This window comes from Schistocerca piceifrons, unplaced genomic scaffold (genome assembly GCF_021461385.2).
Source record: "Schistocerca piceifrons isolate TAMUIC-IGC-003096 unplaced genomic scaffold, iqSchPice1.1 HiC_scaffold_943, whole genome shotgun sequence".
Classification (NCBI taxonomy): Eukaryota; Metazoa; Arthropoda; class Insecta; order Orthoptera; family Acrididae; genus Schistocerca; species Schistocerca piceifrons.
In genome coordinates this window covers 892,501-902,500 of record NW_025729216.1, presented here as the reverse complement: position 1 = coordinate 902,500, position 10,000 = coordinate 892,501, and the positions used below count along the sequence as shown (strand labels likewise).

At 59.2% G+C, this 10,000-nt stretch overlaps 2 non-coding genes and 1 pseudogene across 2 annotated transcripts; all 3 read right to left on the bottom strand.

Annotated features, from left to right (window-relative positions):
* LOC124772573 overlaps positions 1 to 5,179 on the bottom strand; it is a 7,816-nt pseudogene extending 2,637 nt beyond the window's left edge.
* A 188-nt stretch (positions 5,180 to 5,367) lies between these two features.
* Positions 5,368 to 5,522, bottom strand: LOC124772776. The gene has a single exon (XR_007014240.1). It is a non-coding gene; the product is annotated as a 5.8S ribosomal RNA (ribosomal RNA).
* A 350-nt stretch (positions 5,523 to 5,872) lies between these two features.
* On the bottom strand, positions 5,873 to 7,781 carry LOC124772979. The gene has a single exon (XR_007014429.1). It is a non-coding gene; the product is annotated as a small subunit ribosomal RNA (ribosomal RNA).
* Positions 7,782 to 10,000: the final 2,219 nt, after the last annotated feature.

The window sequence follows — 10,000 nt, the reverse complement described above, 5'->3', positions numbered from 1 at the left end:
CAGTGCTAGGCCATGATACAGGCCCGGGAGAAGGACCTCACGAAGTGCAAAGAGCCGCTGCTGCGGCTTCAGCGGCGCCCGCGTGATGATCGACAGCTGCTCCTCGATGTGGTGCCTCGGATGGAAGAGACACCGCCCAGAGGAGGAGAACTGCAGTCCCAGGTAGCGGAAGGTCTCACCCACTCCCAACGCCGGCATGGTGGTTTCGCCGGCCGTGAAGGTGACGCTCGCATCCACTTTCACTTTCTTCTCGCGGCCGGACGCCACGAGTGCGAGGGTGAGACACTTCCGCGGGTTAACACGCAGCCCCAGCTGGTCGAGGGCTGCTACTGCTGCGTTGATAAGGGACTGCAGGCCCCCCCTCGTGGAGGCGAAGAGCAGGATGTCATCCGCGAAGGCCGCCGCGTTCGTCTGGCGGCCCAACACCTTGACACCTACGTGTGAGGGCAGCTGATCTAGAACATAATCAACAGCGAAATTGAACAGGAGAGGGGACAGAGGATCTCCTTGCCGAACGCCTCTTGCTGGCCGCACGGCCGGGGACTCGTCGCCACCCCCCGCAATTACCGTCGTGCTGTCCGCATAGCAGCCCTCGACGTAGTCAATGAATTCGTCCGGCAGACCATGGGCTTTAAGCACAGGACGCAAAGCCGCATGGTCCAACGAATCGAACGCCTTGGACACATCGAGAGATGCCATGAACACAGAACGACAGCGGCGGACGGCGCCGACGAGTATCCGGTCGAGGAGGAAAGTGTTCTCCAGCATCCCATCCCTTGGGATGAAAGCCCGCTGACGTTCGTCCACAGCACACATCCGCATCAGGCGAGTCGCCAGAACCTTATGGAAGGTTCGGGCTAGCACCGAGCAGACGGTGATGGGCCGAAAGTCAGCAGGGGATGCTGGGGCGGCTGTCTTAGGCAGCAAAGAGGTCCTGGCTCGGAGGAGGGAAGGGGGGAGCTTGCGGGTAAGCAGGAAAAGGTTTAGGAGTTTGGTGGTGACCTCCGCTGGAAGGCGGCGCAGCTGCACCGGCGAGAGGCCGTCAGGGCCGGCAACGGAGCCTCTGGGCGGCAGGGCGGCCGCAACCTCTTCTGCAGTGATCGGCCTCCATAGGCGCTCGAAGTCAACAGACTCCGAGCGCGGGAGAAGCCGGTCGGGAATGGAGCCAGCGTTGGAAGGTGGCTCTGTCGTGAAGAGGCTGCGCCAGAAGTCCACCAGCCCCGGGATGGTCGACGGCGGCTGGAGCAGGGTGCCATCCAGGAGGCCACGCACGCAGCGCGCGCGATTCTTCCTGAAGGCATCCTGACATCTGGCATATTCCCACCGGCGGCGCTTCCGCTTGGAGAGCGGAGGGCCACCACCAGACCGCTGCTTGGATGGCGGGCGCAACGTCTTCCTCTTCCTTGCTCCTGCTTCCTCAGAGCCGACAGCACGGAGGGCCTCAGGCAGCCCAGCCGCGACCACTGCCAACGGCGTACCCGGCCCCAAACACGCAATGTCGTCCAGGGCCGAGAAGCGCGCGGCCGACCGCGGCAGGCCGGCGAGGTGCCTCCATATAGCTTCGTCGACTATAGATGTTTGTGGCGGGCGCTCAAGCTCCGGCGGAGAGGGTGGCCCCTCCGGCAGCGACTCCAGGACGGGTGAATGGCGCAGACCATGCTGCGTCTGTTGTTCCCGCCTCAGCTCCTCTACGTATTCCCGCACCATCGTCCTGTGTGCCACCGTCCTCCTCCTGCACTTGATGGCATCCAGGGTACGGTGCGGAAACAGGGGTAGAAGCTCCTGGTTTGCAAAGAGGACTTTGGAGTCACTGGCACAGAGAAGCCTAGCCTCCGCCAGGGCGAGCTCCCGCATTTCTTCTTCCGCCCACCGAGCTCTCTTCCTATCGGTTGTAATCTCCGCATTTGCCGCTTCCGGATGGGCGCGGCGGCGGTGTTGTCCGAGCCCGATCTTGCTGCGGAAGGCACGGCTGCAAATGCTGCAGTGGAACCATGGCTCCACGGCCTGCTCTACTTCAGGGCGGGTTGGCAGGCTAGCAGTCGGGACTGTTGGGCCGGGTCCTTCAGCGGAAGGCCCGGTACCCGTGTTTTCTTCTCTTGTTGTCCCAACATTAAGGGTTTTGCGATGGAGGGCTGGTAACCCCCCAAAGCCCCAAGTGCGGACTTCCACTCTGCTTACCAGTCCTATCAAGGACTGGCGTATCGGCGGGCCCACGGGAAGGGGGGAAGCCGCAGGCAAGGAGAGGCTAAGAGGGCATGGCCCATGTATTGCGCTTCACTTGCCCAGTAACTATGCCTTAAGAGAGTCATAGTTACTCCCGCCGTTTACCCGCGCTTGCTTGAATTTCTTCACGTTGACATTCAGAGCACTGGGCAGAAATCACATTGCGTCAACACCCGCTAGGGCCATCGCAATGCTTTGTTTTAATTAGACAGTCGGATTCCCCCAGTCCGTGCCAGTTCTGAGTTGATCGTTGAATGGCGGCCGAAGAGAATCCGCGCACCCGCGCGCCCCCGGAGGAGCACGCTAAGGCGGACGCGGCCTCGCAGCAAGGAAGATCCGTGGGAGGCCAAGGCACGGGACCGAGCTCGGATCCTGCACGCAGGTTGAAGCACCGGGGCGCGAACGCCGCGCAGGCGCGCGCATCCTGCACCGCCGGCCAGCACGAGGCCGACCAACGGCGAGAGCAGACCACGCCCGCGCTAAACGCCCGCACTTACCGGCACCCCTACGGCACTCACCTCGCCCAGGCCCGGCACGTTAGCGCTGACCCACTTCCCGACCAAGCCCGACACGCCCCGATCCTCAGAGCCAATCCTTATCCCGAAGTTACGGATCCAATTTGCCGACTTCCCTTACCTACATTATTCTATCGACTAGAGGCTCTTCACCTTGGAGACCTGCTGCGGATATGGGTACGAACCGGCGCGACACCTCCACGTGGCCCTCTCCCGGATTTTCAAGGTCCGAGGGGAAGATCGGGACACCGCCGCAACTGCGGTGCTCTTCGCGTTCCAAACCCTATCTCCCTGCTAGAGGATTCCAGGGAACTCGAACGCTCATGCAGAAAAGAAAACTCTTCCCCGATCTCCCGACGGCGTCTCCAGGTCCTTTTGGGTTACCCCGACGAGCATCTCTAAAAGAGGGGCCCGACTTGTATCGGTTCCGCTGCCGGGTTCCGGAATAGGAACCGGATTCCCTTTCGCCCAACGGGGGCCAGCACAAAGCGCATCATGCTATGACGGCCCCCATCAACATCGGATTTCTCCTAGGGCTTAGGATCGACTGACTCGTGTGCAACGGCTGTTCACACGAAACCCTTCTCCGCGTCAGCCCTCCAGGGCCTCGCTGGAGTATTTGCTACTACCACCAAGATCTGCACCGACGGCGGCTCCAGGCAGGCTCACGCCCAGACCCTTCTGCGCCCACCGCCGCGACCCTCCTACTCGTCAGGGCTTCGCGGCCGGCCGCAAGGACCGGCCATGACTGCCAGACTGACGGCCGAGTATAGGCACGACGCTTCAGCGCCATCCATTTTCAGGGCTAGTTGCTTCGGCAGGTGAGTTGTTACACACTCCTTAGCGGATTCCGACTTCCATGGCCACCGTCCTGCTGTCTTAAGCAACCAACGCCTTTCATGGTTTCCCATGAGCGTCGATTCGGGCGCCTTAACTCGGCGTTTGGTTCATCCCACAGCGCCAGTTCTGCTTACCAAAAGTGGCCCACTTGGCACTTCGATCCGAGTCGTTTGCTCGCGGCTTCAGCATATCAAGCAAGCCGGAGATCTCACCCATTTAAAGTTTGAGAATAGGTTGAGGTCGTTTCGGCCCCAAGGCCTCTAATCATTCGCTTTACCGGATGATACTCGTACGAGCACCAGCTATCCTGAGGGAAACTTCGGAGGGAACCAGCTACTAGATGGTTCGATTAGTCTTTCGCCCCTATACCCAGCTCCGACGATCGATTTGCACGTCAGAATCGCTACGGACCTCCATCAGGGTTTCCCCTGACTTCGTCCTGGCCAGGCATAGTTCACCATCTTTCGGGTCCCAACGTGTACGCTCTAGGTGCGCCTCACCTCGCAATGAGGACGAGACGCCCCGGGAGTGCGGAGGCCGCCGCCCCGTGAAGGGCGGGGAAGCCCCATCCTCCCTCGGCCCGCGCAAGGCGAGACCTTCACTTTCATTACGCCTTTAGGTTTCGTACAGCCCAATGACTCGCGCACATGTTAGACTCCTTGGTCCGTGTTTCAAGACGGGTCGTGAAATTGTCCAAAGCTGAAGCGCCGCTGACGGGAGCGATTATTCCGCCCGAGAGCATCCCGAGCCAACAGCGGCGCGGGTCCGGGGCCGGGCCAGGTAGGTCCGTCATCCGGGAAGAACCGCGCGCGCTTGCCGGGAGCCCGAGCGCCCAAAGGGGCGAATCGACTCCTCCAGATATACCGCCGGGCAGCCAGCCAGGACACCGGGGCTCTGCCCAACAGACGCGAACCGAGGCCCGCGGAAGGACAGGCTGCGCACCCGGGCCGTAGGCCGGCACCCAGCGGGTCGCGACGTCCTACTAGGGGAGAAGTGCGGCCCACCGCACACCGGAACGGCCCCACCCCGCGGCGAGTGGAAAGGCAACCGGACACGACCCCGCCGCGGATTGCTCCGCGCGGGCGGCCGGCCCCATCTGCCGAGGGCGGAGGCCAGTGGCCGGATGGGCGTGAATCTCACCCGTTCGACCTTTCGGACTTCTCACGTTTACCCCAGAACGGTTTCACGTACTTTTGAACTCTCTCTTCAAAGTTCTTTTCAACTTTCCCTCACGGTACTTGTTCGCTATCGGTCTCGTGGTCATATTTAGTCTCAGATGGAGTTTACCACCCACTTGGAGCTGCACTCTCAAGCAACCCGACTCGAAGGAGAGGTCCCGCCGACGCTCGCACCGGCCGCTTCGGGCCTGGCACCCTCTACGGGCCGTGGCCTCATTCAAGTTGGACTTGGGCTCGGCGCGAGGCGTCGGGGTAGTGGACCCTCCCAAACACCACATGCCACGACAGGCGGCAGCCTGCGGGGTTCGGTGCTGGACTCTTCCCTGTTCGCTCGCCGCTACTGGGGGAATCCTTGTTAGTTTCTTTTCCTCCGCTTAGTAATATGCTTAAATTCAGCGGGTAGTCTCGCCTGCTCTGAGGTCGTTGTACGAGGTGTCGCACGCCACACCGCCAGCCGGCTGTGCACGCTACCGAGAAAGTACCGGTATGCGAACCGCCAGGCGACGGGCGCGCATCGCACGTTTGAGGAGACGCGGCCGGCCCCACAGGCGGCCGCGACACTCCCAGGTCTGCGAAGCGGGGCAAACGCCGCGCGCTTCAGTATACGTAGCCGACCCTCAGCCAGACGTGGCCCGGGAACGGAATCCATGGACCGCAATGTGCGTTCGAAACGTCGATGTTAATGTGTCCTGCAGTTCACATGTCGACGCGCAATTTGCTGCGTTCTTCATCGACCCACGAGCCGAGTGATCCACCGTCCTGGGTGATCTTTCTCAGTTTCCGCCGCCTCTTTCGAGACGGTCGCATAGGCGGGAGTGAGGCGTGTGGCGGCCCCTGTTCCAGCGTTCTGTGTCCAACGGCCTCACGGCCGACGGGCGTCGTACGGCTCCACACCGGAGCGGACAGGCACTCGGGCGAAAGTCATTCAAAACCGGCGCCAGGCGCCAGGTGCCGCACGCCAGCCGCTCCAGCGCTTCAGCGCTCGTACCACACAACATTGCCGCTAGTTTTGAGAGGCACGCGTGGTTCCGCACGCGGCGCACGGCTACTGCGAGCCGTACAGGTAGCGTGTTGCGCGACACGACACGCACATCGAAAGACATGCAGTCTAGTCGGTAATGATCCTTCCGCAGGTTCACCTACGGAAACCTTGTTACGACTTTTACTTCCTCTAAATGATCAAGTTTGGTCATCTTTCCGGTAGCATCGGCAACGACAGAGTCAATGCCGCGTACCAGTCCGAAGACCTCACTAAATCATTCAATCGGTAGTAGCGACGGGCGGTGTGTACAAAGGGCAGGGACGTAATCAACGCGAGCTTATGACTCGCGCTTACTGGGAATTCCTCGTTCATGGGGAACAATTGCAAGCCCCAATCCCTAGCACGAAGGAGGTTCAGCGGGTTACCCCGACCTTTCGGCCTAGGAAGACACGCTGATTCCTTCAGTGTAGCGCGCGTGCGGCCCAGAACATCTAAGGGCATCACAGACCTGTTATTGCTCAATCTCGTGCGGCTAGAAGCCGCCTGTCCCTCTAAGAAGAAAAGTAATCGCTGACAGCACGAAGGATGTCACGCGACTAGTTAGCAGGCTAGAGTCTCGTTCGTTATCGGAATTAACCAGACAAATCGCTCCACCAACTAAGAACGGCCATGCACCACCACCCACCGAATCAAGAAAGAGCTATCAATCTGTCAATCCTTCCGGTGTCCGGGCCTGGTGAGGTTTCCCGTGTTGAGTCAAATTAAGCCGCAGGCTCCACTCCTGGTGGTGCCCTTCCGTCAATTCCTTTAAGTTTCAGCTTTGCAACCATACTTCCCCCGGAACCCAAAAGCTTTGGTTTCCCGGAGGCTGCCCGCCGAGTCATCGGAGGAACTGCGGCGGATCGCTGGCTGGCATCGTTTATGGTTAGAACTAGGGCGGTATCTGATCGCCTTCGAACCTCTAACTTTCGTTCTTGATTAATGAAAACATACTTGGCAAATGCTTTCGCTTCTGTTCGTCTTGCGACGATCCAAGAATTTCACCTCTAACGTCGCAATACGAATGCCCCCGCCTGTCCCTATTAATCATTACCTCGGGTTCCGAAAACCAACAAAATAGAACCGAGGTCCTATTCCATTATTCCATGCACACAGTATTCAGGCGGGCTTGCCTGCTTTAAGCACTCTAATTTGTTCAAAGTAAACGTGCCGGCCCACCGAGACACTCAATAAAGAGCACCCTGGTAGGATTTCAACGGGGTCCGCCTCGGGACGCACGAGCACGCACGGGGCGGTCGCACGCCTTCAGCTCGCCCCACCGGCAGGACGTCCCACGATACATGCCAGTTAAACACCGACGGGCGGTGAACCAACAGCGTGGGACACAAATCCAACTACGAGCTTTTTAACCGCAACAACTTTAATATACGCTATTGGAGCTGGAATTACCGCGGCTGCTGGCACCAGACTTGCCCTCCAATAGATACTCGTTAAAGGATTTAAAGTGTACTCATTCCGATTACGGGGCCTCGGATGAGTCCCGTATCGTTATTTTTCGTCACTACCTCCCCGTGCCGGGAGTGGGTAATTTGCGCGCCTGCTGCCTTCCTTGGATGTGGTAGCCGTTTCTCAGGCTCCCTCTCCGGAATCGAACCCTGATTCCCCGTTACCCGTTACAACCATGGTAGGCGCAGAACCTACCATCGACAGTTGATAAGGCAGACATTTGAAAGATGCGTCGCCGGTACGAGGACCGTGCGATCAGCCCAAAGTTATTCAGAGTCACCAAGGCAAACGGACCGGACGAGCCGACCGATTGGTTTTGATCTAATAAAAGCGTCCCTTCCATCTCTGGTCGGGACTCTGTTTGCATGTATTAGCTCTAGAATTACCACAGTTATCCAAGTAACGTGGGTACGATCTAAGGAACCATAACTGATTTAATGAGCCATTCGCGGTTTCACCTTAATGCGGCTTGTACTGAGACATGCATGGCTTAATCTTTGAGACAAGCATATGACTACTGGCAGGATCAACCATGGAGCTGCGTCAACTAGAGCTGAGCAGCCGGCCGCCCGGGAGTGTGTCCCGGGGGCCCGCGCGAACACGCAAGCGTCCGCTCAATCATTCTGCAAACAGGAGGAGGCTGAGCTCCCCTGCACAATACACCTCGAAACCCTCTCAGGTCCCGGCGGCGCGCAGCGCCGTCCCAAGTACTTGGTCGGGTTCGAGAGAGGCGCAATCGCCCGGAGTTAGGCGAGTAGACGCTTTCGGTGCGACCACCCGTGCTCCCAACTGAGCTTGCCGCTGCCGACAGCGCCCGGGAGCGTGCTGTCGTGGCATTGCCGGCGGGAGACAACACGCGCCACCTACGGTGACCGGCAGCTCCAACGCCAGCGCCACAGAAGGACAAAAGCCCCACTTGGGTGCCGAAGCGAACTCTCCCAGCACAGCGCACGCGCCAACACATCCGCACAGCTGCGATACAAACCACCAGCGAGAACCGCTGGGGCGACCGAGCAGCAGACGGCGTCGCGGCGCCGAGCGCCGGGCGGCGGCGCATCCTCAACGCACACAGTCCTCAATCGGACCAGCACACTGAAGATGTCCACCGCGCTTCGCACCGGGCCCGCGAGGACCTACTTTGGCCGCACGGCGCCGCGCGCAGGGTGCGCCGGCGCGCAGCTGCGACGCCTGCCGCGTCCGTCGGCCGGCGCGCCTGCCACTGGCCGCCCCCACCAGCCGGCTGTAGCGCGTGCGCCCACGCACCGCGCGGCCAGCACGCCGGGAGGCGCCCCCTCACCGGCCGGGGACGGTCCCACCCAGCCACCGCCGCGTATCGCTTCACACCCAGATGCCGTTCAGTTTCGTCGGCATGGTGGGTATCGCTGGAACAACCGGTTAGTACCTCAACCTATCGTCGCCATCACCGATTCACCCCTAGCGAGAACAACCGCACCACAACAGGTTACCATTTCTTCATTTGCGTAACTTCACCAGAAAACGCAGGCGTCCATCGCCATTTGCAACTTCAACGATTATTGCATGCCTGTGTCAGGTGTCACGCCACACTACGTCTGCCCACATACACGCAACAAAATGTGCACGCCTAGACAATACGTGGAAGGTGGCCCCCGTACGTATGCGATGTCCATTGCTCGAACGACTGTCAACCGGCCTCTGTAGCATGTCGCAGATATGGAACGCGGTGCACCATGCCATCACGGTGTGTGAGGAGAGACGACTAGGTCCGAATACATCAACAGACAGCTCATGCTGATCGCCATCCACGGCGTCCGTTCCTCCCACACGTCTCTATGGCGTACCACACTGCAATCCAGCTCTCATAGGGAGACGACACGTAGCTGCGTGCACAATATTTGCACTGTATGGTCCGCCGTTTTTGGGCGCAGTCGTTGTACGGTCACACATGTGCCACGATGTATCATTCAGTACATAAGGACGAATGTGCAGTACAGATTGTGGTTCACGCGTACGACATCAGCGGACAGTTGACACAGGCCGCACCACAACGTAGCCTGCGTACGTCGCATGCGAAGGGCATTGAACATGCAAACTTGTCACCAACCAGCTTGCGAAGGCAGGGGGCAAGGTGGGGACGTGGGGACGTGGGGAGGGGTGGGGGGGGGGGGCGGCATGTACGTCCTGCTGCCATCCACATTACAGTGTACAGCAGGAGCATGTGGAAAGTCAGCAAGACTTGCAAGGTGTTTAACATGAAGCGATACACAGGGGAGCGGGCAGTGCGAGTAGCGAACTATATTGCGAGGGTTGCGGGTGGGCAACACTACACTAATTGAACGAGTCGTATAACAATTACAGAGCAGGTTTAGGCGACAACGTGGGTTACGTTAGCGGACAACGTGGGTTAGGTTAGGGGACAACATGGGTTAGGTTAGGGGACAACATGGGTTAGGTTAGGGGACAACATGGGTTAGGTTAAGGCACAACATGGGTTAGGTTAAGGCACAACATGGGTTAGGTTAGGGGACAACATGGGTTAGGTTAGGGGACAACATGGGTTAGGTTAGGGGACAACATGGGTTAGGTTAGGGGACAACATGGGTTAGGTTAGGGGACAACATGGGTTAGGTTAGGGGACAACATGGGTTAGGTTAGGGGACAACATGGGTTAGGTTAGGGGACAACATGGGTTAGGTTAGGGGACAACATGGGTTAGGTTAGGGTACAACATGGGTTAGGTTAAGGTACAACATGGGTTAGGTTAAGGTACAACATGG